Source organism: Rhinolophus ferrumequinum, chromosome 2, assembly GCF_004115265.2.
Source record: "Rhinolophus ferrumequinum isolate MPI-CBG mRhiFer1 chromosome 2, mRhiFer1_v1.p, whole genome shotgun sequence".
Classification (NCBI taxonomy): Eukaryota; Metazoa; Chordata; class Mammalia; order Chiroptera; family Rhinolophidae; genus Rhinolophus; species Rhinolophus ferrumequinum.
Genome location: NC_046285.1, coordinates 99,417,677 through 99,438,454, shown reverse-complemented (window position 1 = coordinate 99,438,454; position 20,778 = coordinate 99,417,677). Strand labels below are relative to the sequence as shown.

Here is a 20,778-nt window from a genome sequence, read left to right as displayed (position 1 = left end):
TTGACTGTGGTAATGGTTGCACAGCTCTGAATATACTAAGAGCTGCTGAACTGTGCATTTTTTAAAAAATATTTTTATTAGAAATATAGCTAACATACAATATTATATTAGTTTCAGGGTACATCATAGCTATTCAACATTTGTATTCCTAAAGAAGTGATCACCACTTCCTAAATAAGTGATTCCTAAAGAAGTTATAGCCTTTGTTTTAAGTCCAGCAACCATCTGACACTGTACCATGCTATCACAATATTACTAATTATATTCCCCATGCTGTACATTACATCCCCGTGACTTATTTTATACCTGGAACTTTGGACCTCTTGTTTTCCTCACCCCCTTTTTAAATTTATCAATTATAGTTAACATTCAATATTTTATATTTCAGTTATACAGCATATAGTTAGACATTTACATAATTTAAGAAGTGATCCCCCTGAATAGTCTAGTACCCACCTGGCACTATACATAGTTATTATCATATTATTGACTGTATTCCCTATGCTTTACATCCCCATGACTGTTTTGTAAATACCAATTTATAGTTTTGATCCCTTTACCTTTTCCACCCTGCCCCTTAACCCCCTCCCATCTGTCACCCCAACAAATCTAGTACCCCTCTGACACCATACAGAGTTATTACGGTATTGTTGACTATATCCCTTATGCTATACCCTACACTCCCATGACTACTTTGAAACAAACAATTTGTACTTCTTAATTCCTTTCCCTTTTTTCAGCCACACCCCCAACACCCTCCCATCTGGAAACCATCAGAATATTTTCTGTATCTATGAGTTTGTTTCTGTTTTGTTTGTTAATTTTGTTCTTAGATTCCACATACAAGTGAAATCACACTGCATCTTTCTCTGTCTGAGACTCCATTCAGCGTAGTACCCTCCAGGTCCATCCATGCTGCCACAGATGGCAAGAACCCATTCCCTTCCCTGGCCGAGCAATATTCTACTATACCACCTCTTCTTTATCCATTCCTCCATCGACGGACACCCAGCCTGCCTCCACATCTTGGCCAATGTAAACAATGCTGCAGTGAACATATGGGTGCACAGGTCCCCTCAAAGTAGACTTTTGGGTTTCTCCAGATAAATACCCTGAAGTGGGATTACTGGGTCTTTCACTGTCTCTTCTTAAAGCCTTTGTTTTAAAGTCTATTTTGTCTCGTATAAGTATTTCTTCCCCAACTTTTTTTTTTCATTTGCATTTTCATGAAATGTCCTTTTCCTTCCCTTTACTTTCAGTGTGTGTGTGTCTTTCAATTTGAAGTGAGTCTGTTGTAGGCAGCATATATAAGGGTCTTGTTCTCTTATCCATTTAGCCCGCCTATGTCTTTTGATGGGAGCATTTCATCCATTTACATTGAAAGTAATTGTTGATAGATATGTAGCTATTGCCATTTTATTATTCGTAATTTTTATCTTTTTTTTTTCCATCTTAAAGAAGTCCATTTAACATTCCTTGTAATACTGGTTTGGTGGTAATGAACTCCTTTAGCTTTTTCTTGTCTGGGAAGCTCTTTATCTGTCTTTTGATTTTAAACGATAGCCTTGCTGGGTAGATAATCTCGGTTGTAGGTCCTTGCTTTTCATCACGTTGAATATTTTGTGCCAGTCCCTTCTGGCCTGAAAAATTTCTGTTGAGAAGTCAGCTGACAGTCTTATTGGAGCTCCCTTATAAGTTACTAGTTGCTTTTCTCTTGCTGCTTTTAGGATTCTCTCTTTGTCTTTAACCTTTGTCATTCTAATTATAATGTGTCTTGGAGTGGGCCTGTTTGGATTCATCCTGTTTGGGACTCTCTATGCTTCCTGGACTTATATTTCTATTTTCTTCGCCAGGTTAGGAAAGTTTTCAGTCATTATTTCTTCACATATATTCTCAGTGCCTTGCTTTCTCTCGTTTCCTTCTGGTACCCCTATGATGCAAATGTTGTTACACTTATTGTTGTCCCAGAGGTCTCTTAAGCTTTCCTCATTTTGGGGGATTCTTTTTTCTTTCTTCTATTCTGATTGGGTGTTTTCTGCTACCTTGTCTTCCAAATCACTGATTCGATCCTCTGCTTCATCCAGTCTGCTGGTGATTTCTTTCTAGTGCATTCTTCATTTCAGTTATTATATTCTTCACTTCTGACTGGTTCCTTTTTATGGTTTCTAGCTCCTTTTTTATGCTTGCTATCTCTTTGTTGAAATTTTCAATAAGTTCCCTGAGCATCCTTATAACCATTATTTTGAACTGTGTCTCTGGTAGTTGGCTTGCCTCCATTTTGTTTAGTTCTTTTCTGGATTTTTCTGCTGTTCTTTCATTTGGGACGTATTTCTTTGTTTCCTCATTTTGGCTGCATCTCTGTGTTTGTTTCTATGTGTTAGGTAGATGTGTTAAGTCTACCAGTCTTGGCCGGGTGGCCTTATGTAGTAGGTGTCCTGGAGGACCCAGTGGCACAGTCTCCCTGGTCTCCTGAGCCAGGTGTTTAGGAGTGTTCTTCTGTGGGTTGTGTGTGCCCTCCTGTTATAGTTGACACTTGATTGCTATTGGCATGTCAGTTGGTGGGATTGACCCTCAGGCTGATTGGCTGTGGGGTTTGGCCACATCCACCAGCTTATTGTCTGCTGTGCAGGAGGCTTACCACACTAAGTGGGATTCACCCCAGTGGGCTCTGGTGCCTATTGAGACCACCCTTTGTGTGTGCCACTTGTGGGACGAATTGGGTGGTGTTCTGTTGTGGTCTGAAGACAACCTCCAGTATGTTGGGAGGAACTCTGGTGCAGCCGCAGGTCACCCACTGCTTGTGACCAGCCTGGGACTACCTGGTAGGAGCTACAAAGCAGTCCACAGTTGTTTGCTATCTGTGCTGAACAAGGAGGTACATGGGAGAGGCCACATTGCAAACTGAGGACAACTGCCACCAGTACCAGGCCTGGGGTAACTCCACAAAATGCCAGGGCACCCTGAAGAATACTGCCACCTGCCAACTCCCTTAAGTTTCGGCCATTGATAAAGCCTCGTGCAGTATGCAAGTTGGGTGAGGCAAGGTCTCAGGGAGCCACTAGAGTGGGAAGAATAGTGGTCACCAGGTTAATGTAGACTCTGGTGTGGTGCCAGTGCTGAGCCTGGAACAACTCAGCAAAAGTCTCAGAGCACACTGAGGCCAGTCGCAACCTTCCTGGAGTCCGTGGTCTCCCAGTTTTCTAAGAAAGAGTGCAATGTGGGAGGGGCTGGCTGCTTGTGGAGAAAGTGCCTCCAGCTGTTTGAGAGTGGGGGGGGTGGGGTCCCAGCTGAGTCAGTAGGGTGGAGCAGTGGACTAGGCCAGTGAGATTCACTAGGCCAGTGAGATTCAGATTTGGCCTGTGGGGGTGGGCTCAACATAGAAAAGATGGCGCCCACCTGCCAGCTGCACAGGAGAAGGACCTCTCACTGGGAAAATGCTGAGAGTCCTTCAGTCCTCCTCCTGAAGCCACAGTCCTCAGTCTGCCCCCCATATGTCTTCAAGGCCCTCCAAGTAACCTTCTCTGTGCTGGAGCCCAAGGTGAGTGTCTGTGAGCAAGTGAGTCTGTGCGTGGGCCGTTTGAGAGCATGTCTGGGTTTCCCGCAGCCTTCTGTCCTACCTGAAGGGCTGGAATCTCCACTGTTTTTCACAGCCAGATGTGGTTGGGACTCTACTTCTCCAGGCTGGGGAGCCTGATGTGGGGGGGTGGAGTCCCTCACTCCTCCAGAGGGAACCTCCACTGCCAAGACATCCCTTCTGATTCTCAACCACCACAGAGAGGTTTGGAGCCCGTTCTGCATCTCCACCCATCTTCCCAGTCTGGATGTGGCTTCTTCTTTATATTTTTAGTTATAGGACTCTGTTCAGCTAGACTTCAGATGGTTCTCCATGTTGATTGTTCTATAATTTAGTTGTAATTTTAATGTGTTTTCAGAAGGACCCAGGCGCATTGTTTTTCTCCTCCACCATCTTGAATCTCTCTCTGAAGTGTGCACTTTAAATGAGTGAATTTTATGGTATGTGAAAACTGTGTTTTTAAAAAATAAAAAAGTAAAAAAAATGTAGAGTGGTTCTGAATTTAGTAGGTTGCTTACTACTTTTTTGTAGGCAAGAAATGTCTTCAGGAGCGTAAGAAGTAAGAATTGTTTTAAATTGTGTTAAGCATAAAAATGACTAGCAATGTTTTAAGAATTTAAATTTAGATGCTCTTATATCTATAGCAAAAGTTGATTATTACTGTTGAGAAACAAAATTCAACCAAGTAAATTTGAAGATGTAATTGGCTTTAATTAAGCAATTCATGAATGGGGCATCATCCCACCTAGCAGCTAGAAGGGTGTTCGGAGGGGGTTGTACAAAATGGAAAGTTCTTGTAGGAAAAAGGGTGGGACAAATGAGCTAGTAACAAAAGAAAAGAAAGGATAATTCTTGAGCCCAGATTTCTTTGGAGGAAGAGAAAGGGAAGGGTTTTCATCATGCAGATTGCTCTTCTTTCTATAGGGGATAGAAAGGGCCCATGAGACAGATTACCTTACTGGTGCTTGACCAGAAACTTCCAGACTAGTTGATTAAGATTATGTTTCTGGGAGAGGAGGAAACTGCAGTTAGATGAGGTATTAAATCTAGGTTTGGTTTCATGGGCTTTTAACACAAGTGACACCATTTGGGGCCTATGTTTTTTTCTTCAACATGACTTACAAATTTCTACCTAAAAAACCCATAAATCTTGTTAGTATTCTCAGGCATTTGCTACTGCGCCTTTCTTACAACAAATGACTACTCTTACCAAACTGAGTGGTGGCCTGACATAAACAAGCATCCACAAACTGGATCCACAGAATGACTGAACACGAGTGGCAGGGAGCTGGCAGAGAAAGGAAGAATGCTTACTCATGCCTTTGGGTCCCATTCTTATGAACTTGAGTACCTTGAGAGGTTTGGAAGATGCCCATAAACTTACCACTAACAGTGAGTGCCTGACCACATCCCCACAGGGGCCACAGCCTTTGGCCCGAGGGCAGCGAATACATCAACTGGCTGGTGAATGGTTACATAATACATAACAAGATAAGGTACTTTATTTTGGGGAAAAAAATTATTATGAAAACTCACATGTATATAGTAAAAATTCAGTCAATGCAAAAGGATAGGCAATAAAGAAATGGGTTTCCTGTCACCCCAGATCCAGATCTCCTGAGCTCACTTCCCAGATCTAATCACCAGTTTCTTGCATAGCTACATTATAATAGTTTTCTACTACTGTTGTAACAAATGACTCCAAACTTAGTGGCTTAAACAACACAAATTTAGTTTACAGTCCTGGAAACCCGAAGTCCAAAGTAGATCTCACTGGGCTAAAATCAAGGTTCTGGCATGTCTTCATTCCTGGAGGCTCTAGAAAAGAACCAGATTCCTGACCTTTTTCAGCTTCTAGAGACTGTCGGCATTCCTTCGCTTGTGGCCCCCTTCCTCTGTCTTCAAAGCCAGCAACAGCAAGTTGAATCCTTTTCATATCACATCACTCTGACTCTCCTGCCTCCCTCTTCCATTTTTAAAGATCTTCATGGTTACATTGGGCCCACCAGATAATCCAGCATAATCTCCCTATTGTAAAGTCAGTTGATTAGCAACCTTAATTCCAGTTGCAACTTTAATTTTCCTTTGCTAAGTAACATAACATATTCACGGATTCTGGGGATTACGACATATTTGGGGGGACCATTATCCTGCTACAACACTCTTCCAAATATATATGTATGTATAATTTATACACACACACTGTCTCTCTCAAACTCACACACATAAATGTGATCACACTACATAGTTGTCTATATCTTTTCCTTCAGCTGCCTATTAATGTATTGTTAACACATTATTTGTTAAGCCTGCATGAGATTGTTATATGCTCTTATGGAAATTAGAATTAATCAATACTGAGCAAATGAAATAAATAGCAGTGCAAGGTTACACAAAGACACCATGAGGCCTAGAGAGAGCAAATGCACGCTGAAGCTATATGAGTCAGGAATGAGATGTGGCATAATAACGAGGCATAAGGTATAAAGTACAGAGAAGGTCACAATAGCTGAATCAAGAATGAGATATGGTACAATAGCTCACACTTGTGGAATACTTTACTTGCATTAACTAATTTAACCTTCACAACAACCCTATGACATACCATGTTTCCCCGAAAATAAGACCGGGCCTTATATTAATTTTTGCTCCAGAAGACGTATTAGGGCTTATGTTCAGGGGATGTCATCCTGAAAAATCATGCTAGGGCTTATTTTCCGGTTTGTTCTTATTTTCGGGGAAACACAGTAGGTGCTATTGTTAACTCTTTTTGAGAGACGAGGAAACTAAGACACAGAGAGGTTCAGTAATTTGCCTTGGGTCATACAGCTGGAAGTGACAGAATTGGGATTTGAACCCAGGATGTCTGTGGCTGGTCTGATTCCAGATCCCTGTTCTTACCCACACATTGCACTGTGGTGAAGGCATTGAGGAGAGGGGAACAGATCACATTAGTGACAGCTGCTGGAGTGAAGATTCAAGAACATACACTGAGCTTCCTGTGCCTTGGATTCAGTCTACTTTGTAGTTGGACTGTCATTCTTGTCCTTTATTTCCCTTGAGGCCCTTGCCTTTTTGACTGGCCTTAATACCAGTGAGCTTGGGGCAATGTAATGCAGTGGGAAGGAAATGGGCTTTGGAGCTAGGGAGATTTGGATTCATATCCAGGTTTTTCCATCCACTGGCTCCGTGACCTTCCTGAGCTTCCCTTTTCTCATCTGTCAGATGAGTATAACCAGACCCAACTTGCAGGATTGCTGTAATCCTTAGAGATGATGAACATGAGATGCTGGGTGCAGGATGGAGTCCTGGTGGTAAATCAGTGGTTCTCAGAGGAGGCGTATTTCCCCGTAGAGGACATTTTGAAAATCTGGGAGGGAAATCTTTAGTTGACACGATAATTAGAGGGGCACTATTGACAGAGCTTCTATTTAGCCCATTTGGACCAATACGTTGTACTGGCTGGCATCGATTCTGATAGATTGGTAAGTCCACGCCATCCTAGTTGTTAAATATTTCAGATATCACCCCTCAACACAGGCTTTTAGGAAGTGGGGCCAGGGATACTGGGTGTTTCAAAATGTGCAGGCCGCTGACCACAAAAAGGAATTGCTCCACGTCCTGCCCAACATTCAAACGTACTACCAGACATTCGTGTGGGTGAAAAACCTGCTTATAATCACGTAAGCCTAAAACAGAATTATATTTTACATATAAATACAACATATTTTCTACATGATTTTAAATACACTAATTTTTTTTAAAATCACAAATGCAACTACTATGAGAATTGTACTTTGTTTTCTGGGGAATTTTACCAAGAATTGTACCCCATTTCAGAAAAACATTACTGATGGCACCATGTATATGCCTACAGCAGTCTGCATTTGTAATGTTGAATACAAATATGTATCAGAGGAAATTGGAGATCCCTTTTAGTTGAGAACCAAATACAACTAAATTACTGAATGTCATAGCCAGCATTCAAGATAACCCCCAAAGATCCCCGCTTCCCGATATTCACATTTTTGTGTGTAGTGCTTTCCCTCTCACATTGTATCAGACTTGGTCTGTGTGACCAAAACATAGAGCAGAAGGGATGGCATGTCACTTCTGAGGCTAGAAGGTTTCTGCTATCTTTTTCTTGGATCTCTCACTTTGGGTGAAGCCGGCTACTGTTTTGAAGCAGTCTTGTGGAGAGGCACGTGTGTCCAAGAACTGAGGCCTCCAGCCAACAGCCATGTCAGTGAGCTATATTGGAAGCTGAGCCTCAGTCAAGCCTTCAGAAATCTGCAGCCTCTGCTGACAGTTTAATTAAAGGCTCATGAAGAATCCTGAGCCAGAACAATTCAGCTAAGCTGCTCCCAGATTCTGGACACTTAGAAATGATGCAAACTAATAAGTATTTGATGTTTTAAGTTGCTAAGTTTGGAGATAATTTGCTATGTAGCAGTAGAAAACGAATATAGTAGACATACATGAAACTCAGTAACCTCAAGTTCATCAATAAGCAGTTTTAAATTTTCACATGTTATCCTTCTAGTGTAATTACAGTCAATCTGCATTGTAAAAATTACACGTTGAAATGGTTTATTAATTTTGGGGTCGCCTATCGTGTTTCTATTTTATACTGTCCCCAGAGGCCTTCTACCTGACTTCTCTATGGCTTCTGGTACTACTATACTACTATATCTTTTTCTGATGTAGCCTCTGTACTGTTACCCATTGAAGAATTTGTCTCCATATCAGTCTTTTAAACACTGGTGTCTAAATATATCCTTGGTTTAGAGTACTTGTGATATTTCATCACCACCATTTGCTGTGTCTCATACATTTTCTCCATATGTATTTCTATTTCAACTGAGGTTATGTCCCATTTTTTATCAGGTACAAACAGGCCAGTCATTTTGTTACTATTCTAAACCTTGGTTTCACTCTAGTTTCCATCTGTAGCTGATACTTTCATTTTTCTTGCACTTCTTGATTAGGATGCCTTCTGATTTCTTACTTCCCTTAAATCGAAACATATTCAAGTGTATAAAAGCATTTGACTACTTTATTATGTCCTCTAGTGTAATCCTGCTTGATCATTTACATAGTACATCATTAAAATTGTAAATTATACCGTTTCTATTTCTCTTACATTAGAGTTAGGGCATTTACTGATATTTTAAAAATTATGTGCTTAGGTAAGTTATATTTTCCAGGAGTTCCATTTCAACATAATTAAGGGGCATTATGAGATAGCAGAAGGTATTGATTGGGCCTCATAGAGTTCAGAGCTATTGTTTGTTCCAGTGATTGGTTCAGGTAACTTGGCTTAAACCAATCATTGGCAGTTTGCTGGGTTTAGGGATGGGTTCATGGATAGTCCAATCAGAGAAAAGCTCTTTGCTGGATATGATCAGTAAAGACGCTAGGCCCAACAACTTTGAGGAGAAAGTTGGAGCCAGCCTTAGGAAGAAACCACTTCTGTGGACAACGCTGTGGAGATAAAAGGTGACACAACATTGTTGAGCCAGTGGGTCACCCTGCCTTGAAGCCCACCAGTTCCTCCAGTTCCATGAGCTGCTGAATCCTCTGTATTATTTGAGCCAGTTTGAGATTGTTTTTCTCTACGACTGTAAGTGAAACCAACTGATAAGTGTAACCACTGACTTCAGAGTGTAGACTATAGAAGGAGATCGTTTCTCTTTTGACAGAATCAAATCATCTTTTCAAGCTTTGGTTTTCTGTTTTTCATCTAATGACCAGTCTTTCCTCCAAATATTGACACTGAATACCCATTTTTTCAGGAGAGGGTCATTTCAGACTCACAGGAGTGTCACCTTAGTCTTAAGCCACTCTTATCCAAATACAACAGTTCTAACTGACTGACACGAAGTCTTGTCACACAACCTCATAAGCTTATGGAGGAAGAGACTGATTTTGGAAGTACACGTTTACACAACATGCTTTAGTCTATCAGCTAGTTCTTATGGTAACATTTGGCATGTACTCTTATTATTTTAAAGATGGGAAGTGAATGCCACTCCATCAGAGTTAAGTTCATGAAGCAGCCCTGAGAAAGTTAAGAACAAACTAGTAACAGGTAGGACCTAGTGTGAAGGACAACTAGATTGTTCCTTATTCTCCATAGGCTTGAACCAACTGGACTGGATTCTACCTGTCCAGTTTTAGGTGAAGTAGGTCTTTAAGAACCTGTTCTGGACCAAACCTGAAATGGTTGTGAAGTCACAAAGACTTCAGAATCTAGGAAAGCCCCTCCGAGATCCTTAGGTAATACAAGTAGGAATTTAACAAAACATATAACTTTGGTAATGACATGATGGAATACCAGTTGAATCAGGGCATATGTGGAGTCTTTTTAAGGCTGATTTGCAATTTTACTAAAGACTCAAATCAGTACATTTGAAATGCTGACACTGAAATTTTGACATCAGCAACTTAATCCCAATACGTGTATCTTTCAAATGCCTGTATTTTTGAAAGCATAGCTGTATACATATTTGACTTTCTTTGTGAAATATTTTATAGAGTGAGAGAGAAGCAAGCTACATTAGTGTAAGTTCTACTCATTTCTGGAAAAGCAACTCATGTACATCCTATTGGCAGGTCAACAGCAACCTCTTCCTTCATACATTTTCATAATGTATGAAGGTAAGCATTTTTGTACAGATATTCTTCAGTAAAAAAGCTTTAAAACATCTTGGGGAATCCTAAAATACTCAATTTTAAAAAGTGATGATATTTAAAATTATGGTAGAAACTCCTACTTGTCCCCCAACATCCATTCTTCCTTCCTTTCTCAGTACCCAAACCCCATTTTCCAGCCTTCCTTGAAGTTTAATGTAGCTAAGTGAATATGTTTTTGCCAGCAGAATGAAAGCAGAAATGGTAAGTGCAACCTTTGGAAAAGGTTATTAAAGAGGAGTATTCCCTTCTTTGTCTTCTCTTCTGTTGGTTGGAATGCAGGCACAATGGCTGGAGCTATTGTAGCTCTCTTAGATCATGAGGTGATATTGGAAATGGAACCTGATATTTTCCAAATGCCCATATATTTCAAAGCATAAATAAATCTATGTGCGACTCTCTTGGCTGGAGCAAGGAGGCTGGATCTGTCTCCATGAAGTGCCAGACCAGTTCGAGACTAACTTTGGACTTCTGACACATAAGAAGTCCATTTTTTGCTTAAGCCCCTGTTATTTTGTGGTTGTTTTGCCCTGTTACTCCCAGTCAAACTCAATCCCAATACAATAATCAAAACAGAAGCAAGATTTAAAAACTTATTTTTAAAAAGTCAACCTTTATAGGTCCGTAATTTAACCAGTTTTAGGGTTGCACATATTTCAAAAGTAATTTATTCAGCAAATATTTATTGAGTACCTATATCCTAGCACATGTATCAGGATGATGGATAAAGTAACTAAAAATGTATTATTTGCCAACTGACAAAATATAAAGAATAGAAAAATAGTATATATAAAAATGAGAACTGAGGGAAAGTGGAAAAATAACAAGAAGTAGGGATTGTCCCTCTTAACATGTATAGTAAGATCTATAGAAATAACAGGAGTATAAGGATGGCATTTTGTGATAACTCGGGACACAGAACCTTTTATTGCATTATACCTCGGGTAAAAACTTTTTTAGATTTCCATTGAAAATACCTGGACTTACACAATGTCTTTTGCTCAAACAACTAAATGATGTTTTATATTCTGCAGGAAAAATTTAGACAGGGCTTTCAAAGGCTGTTGAAATGATGCTGAAAATTCAAGACACAGTGTCTTTGAAGGAGACAATTGGAAGAGACCTGACTAAGAAAGCTAAAAATCTGGGTGGATGGTCGGGAAAAGCATCAAGACAGTTTCAGAGGACCAGTTGTATTGTGCTGGTTATCTCGAGTTACAGTACTAGTTAGTAGCTCTGGACGAGTAACTTCACCTTTCCAGGCCTCCATTTCTGAGTGGCGGGTTAGGGCAGAGCGTCTCTACAGATCTTAAGTTCCGGAGAACCCTCCAGGAGCACCTGCCCTACTCTGAACCGCTCGCGGCCAATGCCGCTGGACCTGTAGGCAAAGGTAAAGAGAGCCCCTGCCTTCTGGGTCTTGGGCTCCCCGGCTCGTGATCTCACGGATGCTATATTTGAAGTCCGCGAGCAGAAACGCAGCGCATCGGGGGATGGGGGGGAGCGCGTCGCAGCGGCCCCGAAGACCACTGGAGGGGACAGATCTACGCGGCCGCAAATCGTGTAGCGCGGGGTCTTGCTGGCGACCGGCAGAACTGCGGCGCCTTCGCCCTGTCCGCTGGAGTCTCGCCCCGCCCACTAAGCCTCGCCCCGCCCCCGGCCGGCCACTTGCCGCGCGCCGATTGGTTGCTGCGGTGCGCACGGCGCCGCGCCCCGCCCCTTCGGCGCTCTAGCCTGGTACCGGCCCTCGGCTCCCGGCTCCTGGCTGAGGCGGAGCGGGGTACGCGGGCCCAGCTGCGGTGCAGCTTCCTGCTCCTCTGTGTGCTCCCCTGGGGTCGGCGTGGGCGTCGGGGAAAGCCGGGTGAGTGCTGTCGGCCAGGCCCCCAGGCGCACTAGGGGAGGCGGTCCCCACCGGCCCGGCCCGGCGGGGCCCGCGAAGTACTGCGGCGACCCCGGAGGCCTGCGGAATGGGGGCCTCCGCTGCCCCCTCCCGCCCTGCCCCGGTGGCCTCGGGCCCACGGTGGCCGTGACGCGCCCTGGTCGGCTCTCGGTCGGGGCTGGTCTCGCTGCAGCGTTATCTCGCCATCGGATTGCTTCCCTGGGAGGTCTGGAAAGGTTTCCGCCTGGAGCTTGTCAGCTTCCCAGGGAGACCGGCCGGGGGAGAGATGGTGTGAGGCTCGCGCGGGGTGTCTGGGGGCGACCCAAGTACTTCGCCGTCTCTCCCGAGTGCTCTGAACCATTGCTGGGAATGTGGGCTTTTCCGACCGTGTCCCTTACGGGAGTCAGGTGCAGAGGTGGGAGGAGGAAATGGAAGAGGATCAACATTCTTTTGAGAATGAATCATGAAGTGTGGAGTGTTCTTGGAGCAGCAGAGAATTGCCACTATTAGCAGTGGTAGTTGCGCTGGGCAAGACCATTTTGGTTTTTAACCAATAAGTTGGCTTCCGAGTTAATTACTGGGAGGTGCTTAATCTGGAAGGTAAACATATGACCTTTTTAAAGCCAAAGCTGTGAGGAGACCGGCTGTGCTCGCTCTCTCGCTGCTCGAGCCGTGCGCGCGCGCGCGTATTGAGGGGCGTTTCAAGCCTCGGACTGGAAGGAATGTAATCATCGTTATGCCTGTCACTTTCTTTTTGGCGTGTCCACGTCTTCTGTCAGACTTTTCACCTACCTGTACTAAATCCCCCTTCGTAACAGTTCCCGAGGCTCTTACTCCCAGGCTTCGCGCACTTCCAACACTTGTCTTCTTTCAAACTTGCATAGATTTCAGACGTAGAATAAACGTTACACATTTTTGTACCCGTAATACTGTTGCAAGATTCTTCCTTCTTAAAATGAAAATAAAAAGTTATCTTGAATATTGATTCCGCTGGACAAGCGGGTTTATTTGAGAGCGGGGGAGGCTGTAGTTTTCCCCTTCCGGAGACGTGCCTTCCCCACCTCCATCTTCTGCCCATTAGGGTTTACGGGCAGCTTTAACTGGCTGGTCTTCTCCTGAATTCACTTCTGGATTCCAAGGTAAATAATTTATCTTATCATTTTATCTTTAATTTCTCCTTTTAATTGATTACAGAAGTATATTCCGGTTGTAATTTTTTTTTAATATTACAGAAGAATATCAAGAAAAAATTCATACAGCACAGAAGTGTATCAAGTGAAAAGTCAGAATTCTTTACTTCTTCACTTTGCATCCTTTACCTCCTGAATTCCACTCCCTAACAGGGGGTCATGTAATAATACTGTTGTGCAACTAGCTTAATGTAAGGACACATTGTTGTATCAGGACTGTGGACCTCATGTTTAAAATACTGTATAGTATGCCTTTGTTTGGATGTACTGTAATATATTCATCAGTTCCTTATTGATGGACATTTTGGTTGTTTCTGGGTCTTAGCCATTAAAAGTCTTGCTGCATAAAAACCATTTTGCTCTGATTGTGTAGAGCACTGGAAACCACGAGGAAGAGGTGCAGTGTTCTCTCCTGAGCATGAAGCCAGATCTTGGTGTTGCTTTTGTAACTGCCATTAGCCATTGATTGTTCTTCTCTTCCTTTGGGAGAGTAAGAGAGAGAGAACACAGTCTGAATGAGTGGTGTCTATAAAAATAAAATTTAAAAAAATCATTTTGACATTGTAGAATGTTTCAAGTAGATAATTTAAACAGATCATTGTACTTCAGTATAAAAATAACTCTTTTCCCCAGGATTCTTTTTATAATTTAGAGGATTTCATAATTTAAAGGCAGTAGCTGATTTCTGTTTGATTTGAATGCATTTCTTAGAAGCTGTGTGTCCTTTTATATTCAGAGATTGGATTAAGAAAATTTTGAGGACCACGATAAATGATGGGGAATTTATTAACCTTGTTACCATTCAGTGGTGTTGACTATGAGGTTGTATTGACTCATTTGATTGGCTTGGCAGGAATGAATAGAGAGCGCCTGCAGGAAGAGAAAATGTGAACAGACATATTTGTGTAATACCATGTGCTGGTAATCCCCTAGAATATCCAACAGTAACAGAAATTCTTGTTCTCTTTTTAAATAAGTTTCCTTTATTGCAAAATGTATCTCAGGTACAAGAAATTGTGTAATATATATATATATATATGTGTGTATATATATATATATATATATATATATTTAAAGACTACTTTTGCGATGATCATCATTGTATCTACCACCGGATTACGAAACAAAACATTTACATCTTTCTTCCAGAAGTTGTCTCTATCTTGATTGTTTTGTTAGTCTTTCTCTTGCTTTTTAAAATAAGCTTTATACATAAATGTATAAAATACACACATATATTTACACATATATACATAAAAGTACATACACACACATCCTAAATAATATATTTGATTTTGAATGAATAGAGTTAAAAACAAAATTCTTGATAAAATAGATGGCGTGTTTCAAAGTTTTATTTAACTTATTGACAGTGCCACAAAGAGCTGGTTTTAAGAGGATTTAAGGAACAGACATTTATGTAGTCCATAGAGAAAGGAATGTCTCAGTAAAATTGCAGAGTTAGATATAATAGTTTAATGTTCTACAGGGCAACGAAATCATAGCTTCGGAATTAATTTTTTTTCTGCCAGTCTATAAAATCATAACACTGTACAAATTTCTGCAATTTAATTCAAACCTTACATACTATAAACTATGCCTTTATTAAGTGGACCTTTCATTAAATAAACTATGATAGTAAACTTCTCTCCCCAACAGTGCAGGTGAGATCTAAACAGGTTTAATAAAAAATGCTAGAGCTTTCTAAATTTGAGATTAAAATTTTGTTTCATAATTTTAAGCACAAACCTGACTGTGTAAAGAAAGGACAGTCTTGTCACTATCAAGAAAAGATGAGCAGAAAAGAATGGCTTCAACTTCTCTGTTTACAGGGGCCCTTTCTGAGGAAGTCAGTGGTCGGGGATCTGAGTGGGTCCTAGGAAATGAGGTTCACTGCAGTCAGGAGCTCTGGAGGGCTCTAGTGTGGTCCAAGTACTGGAAGGACAGCAGAAATATGAGGGAACGGGCTGCTCTGTATGTCTGCTGCTTAGTTCACCATGGCCTGCCTGCAGTTAGCAGGGTAGGTCAAAGCAGAACCCTTCTGGGAGGGAAGTGAATGCCCTCTGCTGATCCAGGCTGCGGGGCTTGGAAGGAGAGCAGGAACCGCGTCAGCATCTGACCAAGATCAAGCCAAGCCCAGCTGTACAGACAGGAATCTGGGCCAGGTTCAGGGGCATTCAATCCCCAGGTTAACAAGCTGGTACAGCAGCTGGGACATAATCTGTCTCTCGGGACACTGCTTCAGTCTGGCCTGGTTATCCTCATCTGGGGCACAGCTGGCTTCTCCTGAGCTCTCCTGTGTTGGATCTTTCCTGTATCCTCTTTTATTGATTTACTCTCTCATGGTACTAAAACTCCAGTAGCTTCTTGACAAAAAGAGTAACACTTTTTGGAGACTTTGCCTGTGTTTTGATTCTCTCCTCATACTTGATTGATGTTTTGGCTGTTAATAGAATTTTAATTGGAAATAATTTTCCTTCAGAGTTTTAAAGTTACTGCTCCATTGTCATCCTGCTTCCAGGGTTGCTGTTGAGAATGCCGAGCTTTATGATTCCTGATCCTTAGTATGTGACCTGTTTTTTCTCTCTGCAAATTTATAGAATCTAGAGTTTGACCCCGGTGTTTTAACATTTTAAATGATGTGTCTTAGTGTAGACTTACTCATATTTTCTTCCATTAGGTTGAGTATTTGATGGGCCCTTTAAAACCTTTATTCTTGGGAAATTTTCTTGAAATATTTTGTTATCTTCTCCCTTCTATTTTCTCTGTAGTCTTTCTTTTGGATTACCTAATATTTACATGTGAATCTTTTAAAGGTCTTCTAATTTTCTTATCTGTTTTCCATCCTGCTACTTACTGCTATATTTTAACTTTTATTTCTCAACCCTTCTATTTGGATTTTTTTTTAATTGCCAAGATCATGTTTTTAATTTCCAAAAGCTGTTTTTTCAGTCTGAATGTTTCTTATGATAACATGCTATTGTTTAATAGATGAAATGTGTTCTCTTATCTTTGAAGTTACAATGATTTGTTTTAAGTTTTCTTTCTCTGCATAGTTTTCCACCTTCCTGTGTGGACGGAAAGGATTCAGCTGCCGGTTTTCCTGAGCTAGAACAGGAGAACAACATTCCCGTACGTGCAGTTTCCAGTGTGATATGTACGTCTTCTATGGTGCTTAGTATCCCCAGTCCAGAACACAAGAGATAGAGAAAAAAAGTCTCAGACTTCTGCTAGGATATGGAAGAAGCAGTTGCCAGGCCCATAAAGAGAAAAGAGAGTATCTGGGGATCTAAGTTTTCTAACTACTGTCCCAAGTCTTGACTGCGTTGGTTGTTAGCTTTCCCTGCCGCTGGCTTGGAAATTCAGCTTTCTTGGGTGTGCTTAGTCAGTTACCATTGTCCATCTGCTTTCTAGCTTTCAAAATTTTATTGTTGTCTCCTTTTCTGTTCTCTGTATCATTAGGAGTTTATGACACTTGAAAAACTACTTTTACTATACTTTTAGTAAAGTTTCAGGAGTGAGCAAAATGAGATGCTGATGTACACTCTGCCATCTTCGCCCAGAAACAGCAATAGTTTTTCCTGACCAAGGAGTCCTAACTTTCCTGCCATGAGCAGAGTGCCCTCTGCAAAGCACTCACATGTATGTGAAGCATCTTTTTGGTAGGTAGTTGACAGTATTGAGTAATCAAATGTGCTGAACACTGCTGTTCTTATTAATTCTCACATTCTGAGGACGTGCTTTCATCACCCCTGCTTACATACCTTACATGCTTACATGCTTACATAGAAGCTTACATGCTTACATTCCTATAAGCTTACATGCTTACATAGAAGACCATAGCCTAAAGACTTTCAAAGCTTGAACAGTGCTTTGCACATAGCAACTATTCCATGAAGAGTAGAGTGGATGAGGGAACCTGGCCAAGTAGGCGCCGCTGGGCAGAGACTAAATGTAGGGGCGCGTGCAGGCCAGGACTCACTCCAAAGCCTCTCCCTGTAGCTGCCTTTGTGGTGGCAAATACTGGAAGAGGATAACTGGGACGGGAAGGTGTCCACTTCCTTTGAGCCCCTAAAATATTCTTACTGGGCTGGCCCGGTGGCTCAGGCGGTTGGAGCTCCGTGCTCCTAACGCCAAAGGCTGCCGGTTCGATTCCCACGTGGGCCAGTTGGCTCTCAATCACAAGGTTGCCAGTTCGATTCCTCGAGTCCCTCAAGGGATGGTGAGCTGTGCCCCCTGCAACTAGCAATGGCAACTGGACCTGGAGCTGAGCTGCGCCCTCCACAACTAAGACTGAAAGGACAACAACTTGACTTGGAAAAAGTCCTGGAAGTACACACTGTTCCCCAATAAAGTCCTGCTCCCCTTCCCCAATAAAATCTTAAAAAAAAAAAAAAAGAAAAACTTACTATAGGCCTTGCTTTCCCAGTACTGCTTGCCGGTAGAGTTCTCTCCCCTTGTGGATTGGAAGCTGTGCCCCTGGGGCCGGTTTCTCTGAACTGGGGAGTAGGGCATTTACTGAGCAATCCCAGAGGATGCAAACATGCCTCAGCAGGGCTCCTGCTGGACCCCGAGGCAAGGATGGCCTTAGGGAGTGAGTGGAATATTGCCGTGGCTGGATCCGCCCTTGGATTGTGTAGCAGTCCTCTATATGTAGGTGGCCCTTCATGATAGTATGCCTTTGTTTTTTACAACTTTTTGTGACAAAAAATTTTAAACAGAAATGTTGAAAAGTAGAGTCAGCATTTTAACATTTTGCCCTATTTCCTTTATCCTTTTTTTCTTCGCTTACCCGTTGGATGATAATGTTGCTGACACCAGCAATAATAATGTAACTCCCACCGCTAACATATAAGCATGTTTCTCCTAACAGTAAGGCATTCTCTTTACATAACCACAATTCTATCATTATCTCATCCAAGAAAATAATTCTGTATTATCCTCTCATGTCTGACCTATATTCAGATTTTCCCAAGTGGCCCAGACTGCCTTAAACATTTTTTTTTTTAACCAGGATTATTAAGGTTTGTTTACCTATTTCACTTGGTTTGTTAATTGTATATTTTGACATAGATGAAATTACTGATAAAATTCGCCAGCAATTCATGGCTCTTGCATCACGACAGTGCACCAGCTCACATGGCACTGTCTGTGAGGGAGTTTTTAGCCAGTAAACAAATAACTGGATTGGAACACCCTCCCTACTCACCTGATCTGGCCCCCAATGACTTCTTTCTTTACCCGAAGATAAAGGAAATATTGAAAGGAAGACATTTTGATGACATTCAGGACATCAAGGGTAATACGAAGACAGCTCTGATGGCCATTCCAGAAAAAGAGTTCCAAAATTGCTTTGAAGGGTGGACTAGGCGCTGGCATCAGTGCATATCTTCCCAAGGGGAGTACTTTGAAAGGGACGGTAGTGATATTCAGCAGTGAGGTATGTAGCACTTTTTCTAGGAAGAGTTCGCAGACTTAATTGTCAGACCTTGTATATATGTATATACATTATGTTTATATATATGTATAAAAATCTCTTTGGAACGCCCCTTTCATCTCTTATCTATGGACAAACTCCCATTTTAACCTTCAGGACACACATCAAACAATTCCTTCTCCAGGCAGAAATCGTGTAAATGCTTTCATGAGCAGTTTGACAAATGTTATTCAAATAATGTCTAGAAAAAAACGAACCTGGGAAACCTCCTTCTACTACTGGCTCAGACATTCTCCAGCTGTGTCACACTGGCCTATGAATGGGATGGACTAAATCAGTGGTTCCCAAACATAGGTACATGGACCAGTGACAAGCTAACTTCATACTGTGTTTCCCCAAAAATGAGACCAGGTCTTATACCGTATTTCCCTGAAAATAAGACCAGGTCTTGTATTAATTTTTGCTCTAAAAGATGCATTAGGGTGTACATTCAGGGAATGTCTTATTTTTTCATGTACAACAATCTACATTTATTCAAATACAGTTATGTCATCTTCTGAAACATCGTCATAATGTACTAAATGCTTCTGTCTGGCTGACGATCTTAACTGGGGCTTATTTTCATAGTAGGTCTTATTTTCGGAAAAACACTGTAGTAACTCAGGGAGTTCAGGTGGTGAAAAAAAGTGTGATTAGGACTCACTCCTTCCCCCATGATCAGAAAGTCAAGAGTAATGCCAGGTTATCTATTTCTAAAAACTCTCTAGGTGAACCTAATGATCAGCCAAATTTGGGAATTACTGAACCAAATTACCTCAAGGGTCCCTTCCATTGCTAAGATTGTAAGCATCACCATCTGTCCAGTAATGAGGCCATCTCCGGGAGCCATGAATTGTTGGCGAAAAGTTCAAGTCGTATAACTTTTTCATGCAGCCTTTTCAGCACTTCAAATAGTAAACTTGGTTAATTGTTTGTCCAGTTGGTACAAATTTGTAATGAATAATCCCTCTGATATCAAAAAAGGTTAGCAACATCAGTGCAATAAGTTCGCAAACTTAATTGTCAGACCTGCGTGTGTGTGTGTGTGTGTGTGTGTGTGTGTGTGTGTGTGTGTATAAACTTAGCAGTTTGCCTAACAGATATTCAACAAGTATTGGTTGCCTTTTCCCTTTTCTTTGTGGCTGGAGTATAGAGTGTGTCAAGATAGTAGGTGATAAGAAAGCTATATTGGGAAATTGGAAGCACTCTGTATATTTTGGACTTTATCTCACAGGCTGTTGGAAGTTTCTGAATGAAAGACAAGATCTAGTCTGAATTTTAGAGAGAAAAATCTGGCAGAATCTGGACTTGGGAAGCAGGGAGGATGATTTTAAGAAACAATGTTTTTGAATATATTATCACAGCAAAATTTATTTCCCTCACTGAAATGAAGTATCTTATGGTAATACAACTTCTACAGATTATCAGTTTAAATAAATATAGGTATAAAGTTGACTCCATTTCTTTTTGTGACAGGATAATGAGACATGTATTGCATTTCAGAATTTGAAAGCTGTAATAGTTAGATTCAGTCATTCAACAAGTGCTTGAATGCCGACTAGTGCCAGACAGTCTGTGGTAGTTAAAACTACAGTGAGCAAAAATAGGAGTGTCTTTCGTGGACTTACTCTACATGGAAATGTAGGTGTTAATCAAATCATAAGATTAAGAATGACATTCCATCTGGTCATGGAAGTCGGTGTCTTTCACTGGGATTAATTCAACAGCCCTTAAACATAAGTCACTCTGTTCAGAACTCTCTTTGTCAATCACTAAAAACCAGAGTTCTCGTTTTGGCTGCTGAGGCTCTAGAATTATCCTTCCTGGCCCTGTCACCTCTGATCTGGTTTTCTCCTACTTACTCCACTGCAGCTACACTGGCTTCCTTCTCCATGAAGACCCAGACTCTGCCTTAGGGCTTTGCCCCGATGTTGTTCTCTCCGTCAGATAGCCCCAGGGCTGTCTTGGC

General features: G+C 41.5%; 1 protein-coding gene and 1 pseudogene across 2 annotated transcripts in view; both read left to right on the top strand.

Moving 5' to 3' along the window:
* The first annotated feature begins 11,982 nt into the window (after positions 1-11,982).
* Positions 11,983-20,778, top strand: part of TMEM50B (transmembrane protein 50B) — a 31,024-nt gene continuing 22,228 nt past the window's right edge. The window contains exon 1 of one of the 2 annotated variants that reach the window (XM_033088226.1): positions 11,983-12,125. The gene's annotated coding sequence lies outside the window, so the exon portion shown is untranslated. Of the gene's footprint in view, positions 12,126-13,058; positions 13,283-20,778 lie in introns of those variants that run through there. The other variant, XM_033088237.1, reaches the window with a different exon arrangement.
* LOC117014764 (uncharacterized) lies at positions 13,666-13,857 on the top strand (annotated as a pseudogene).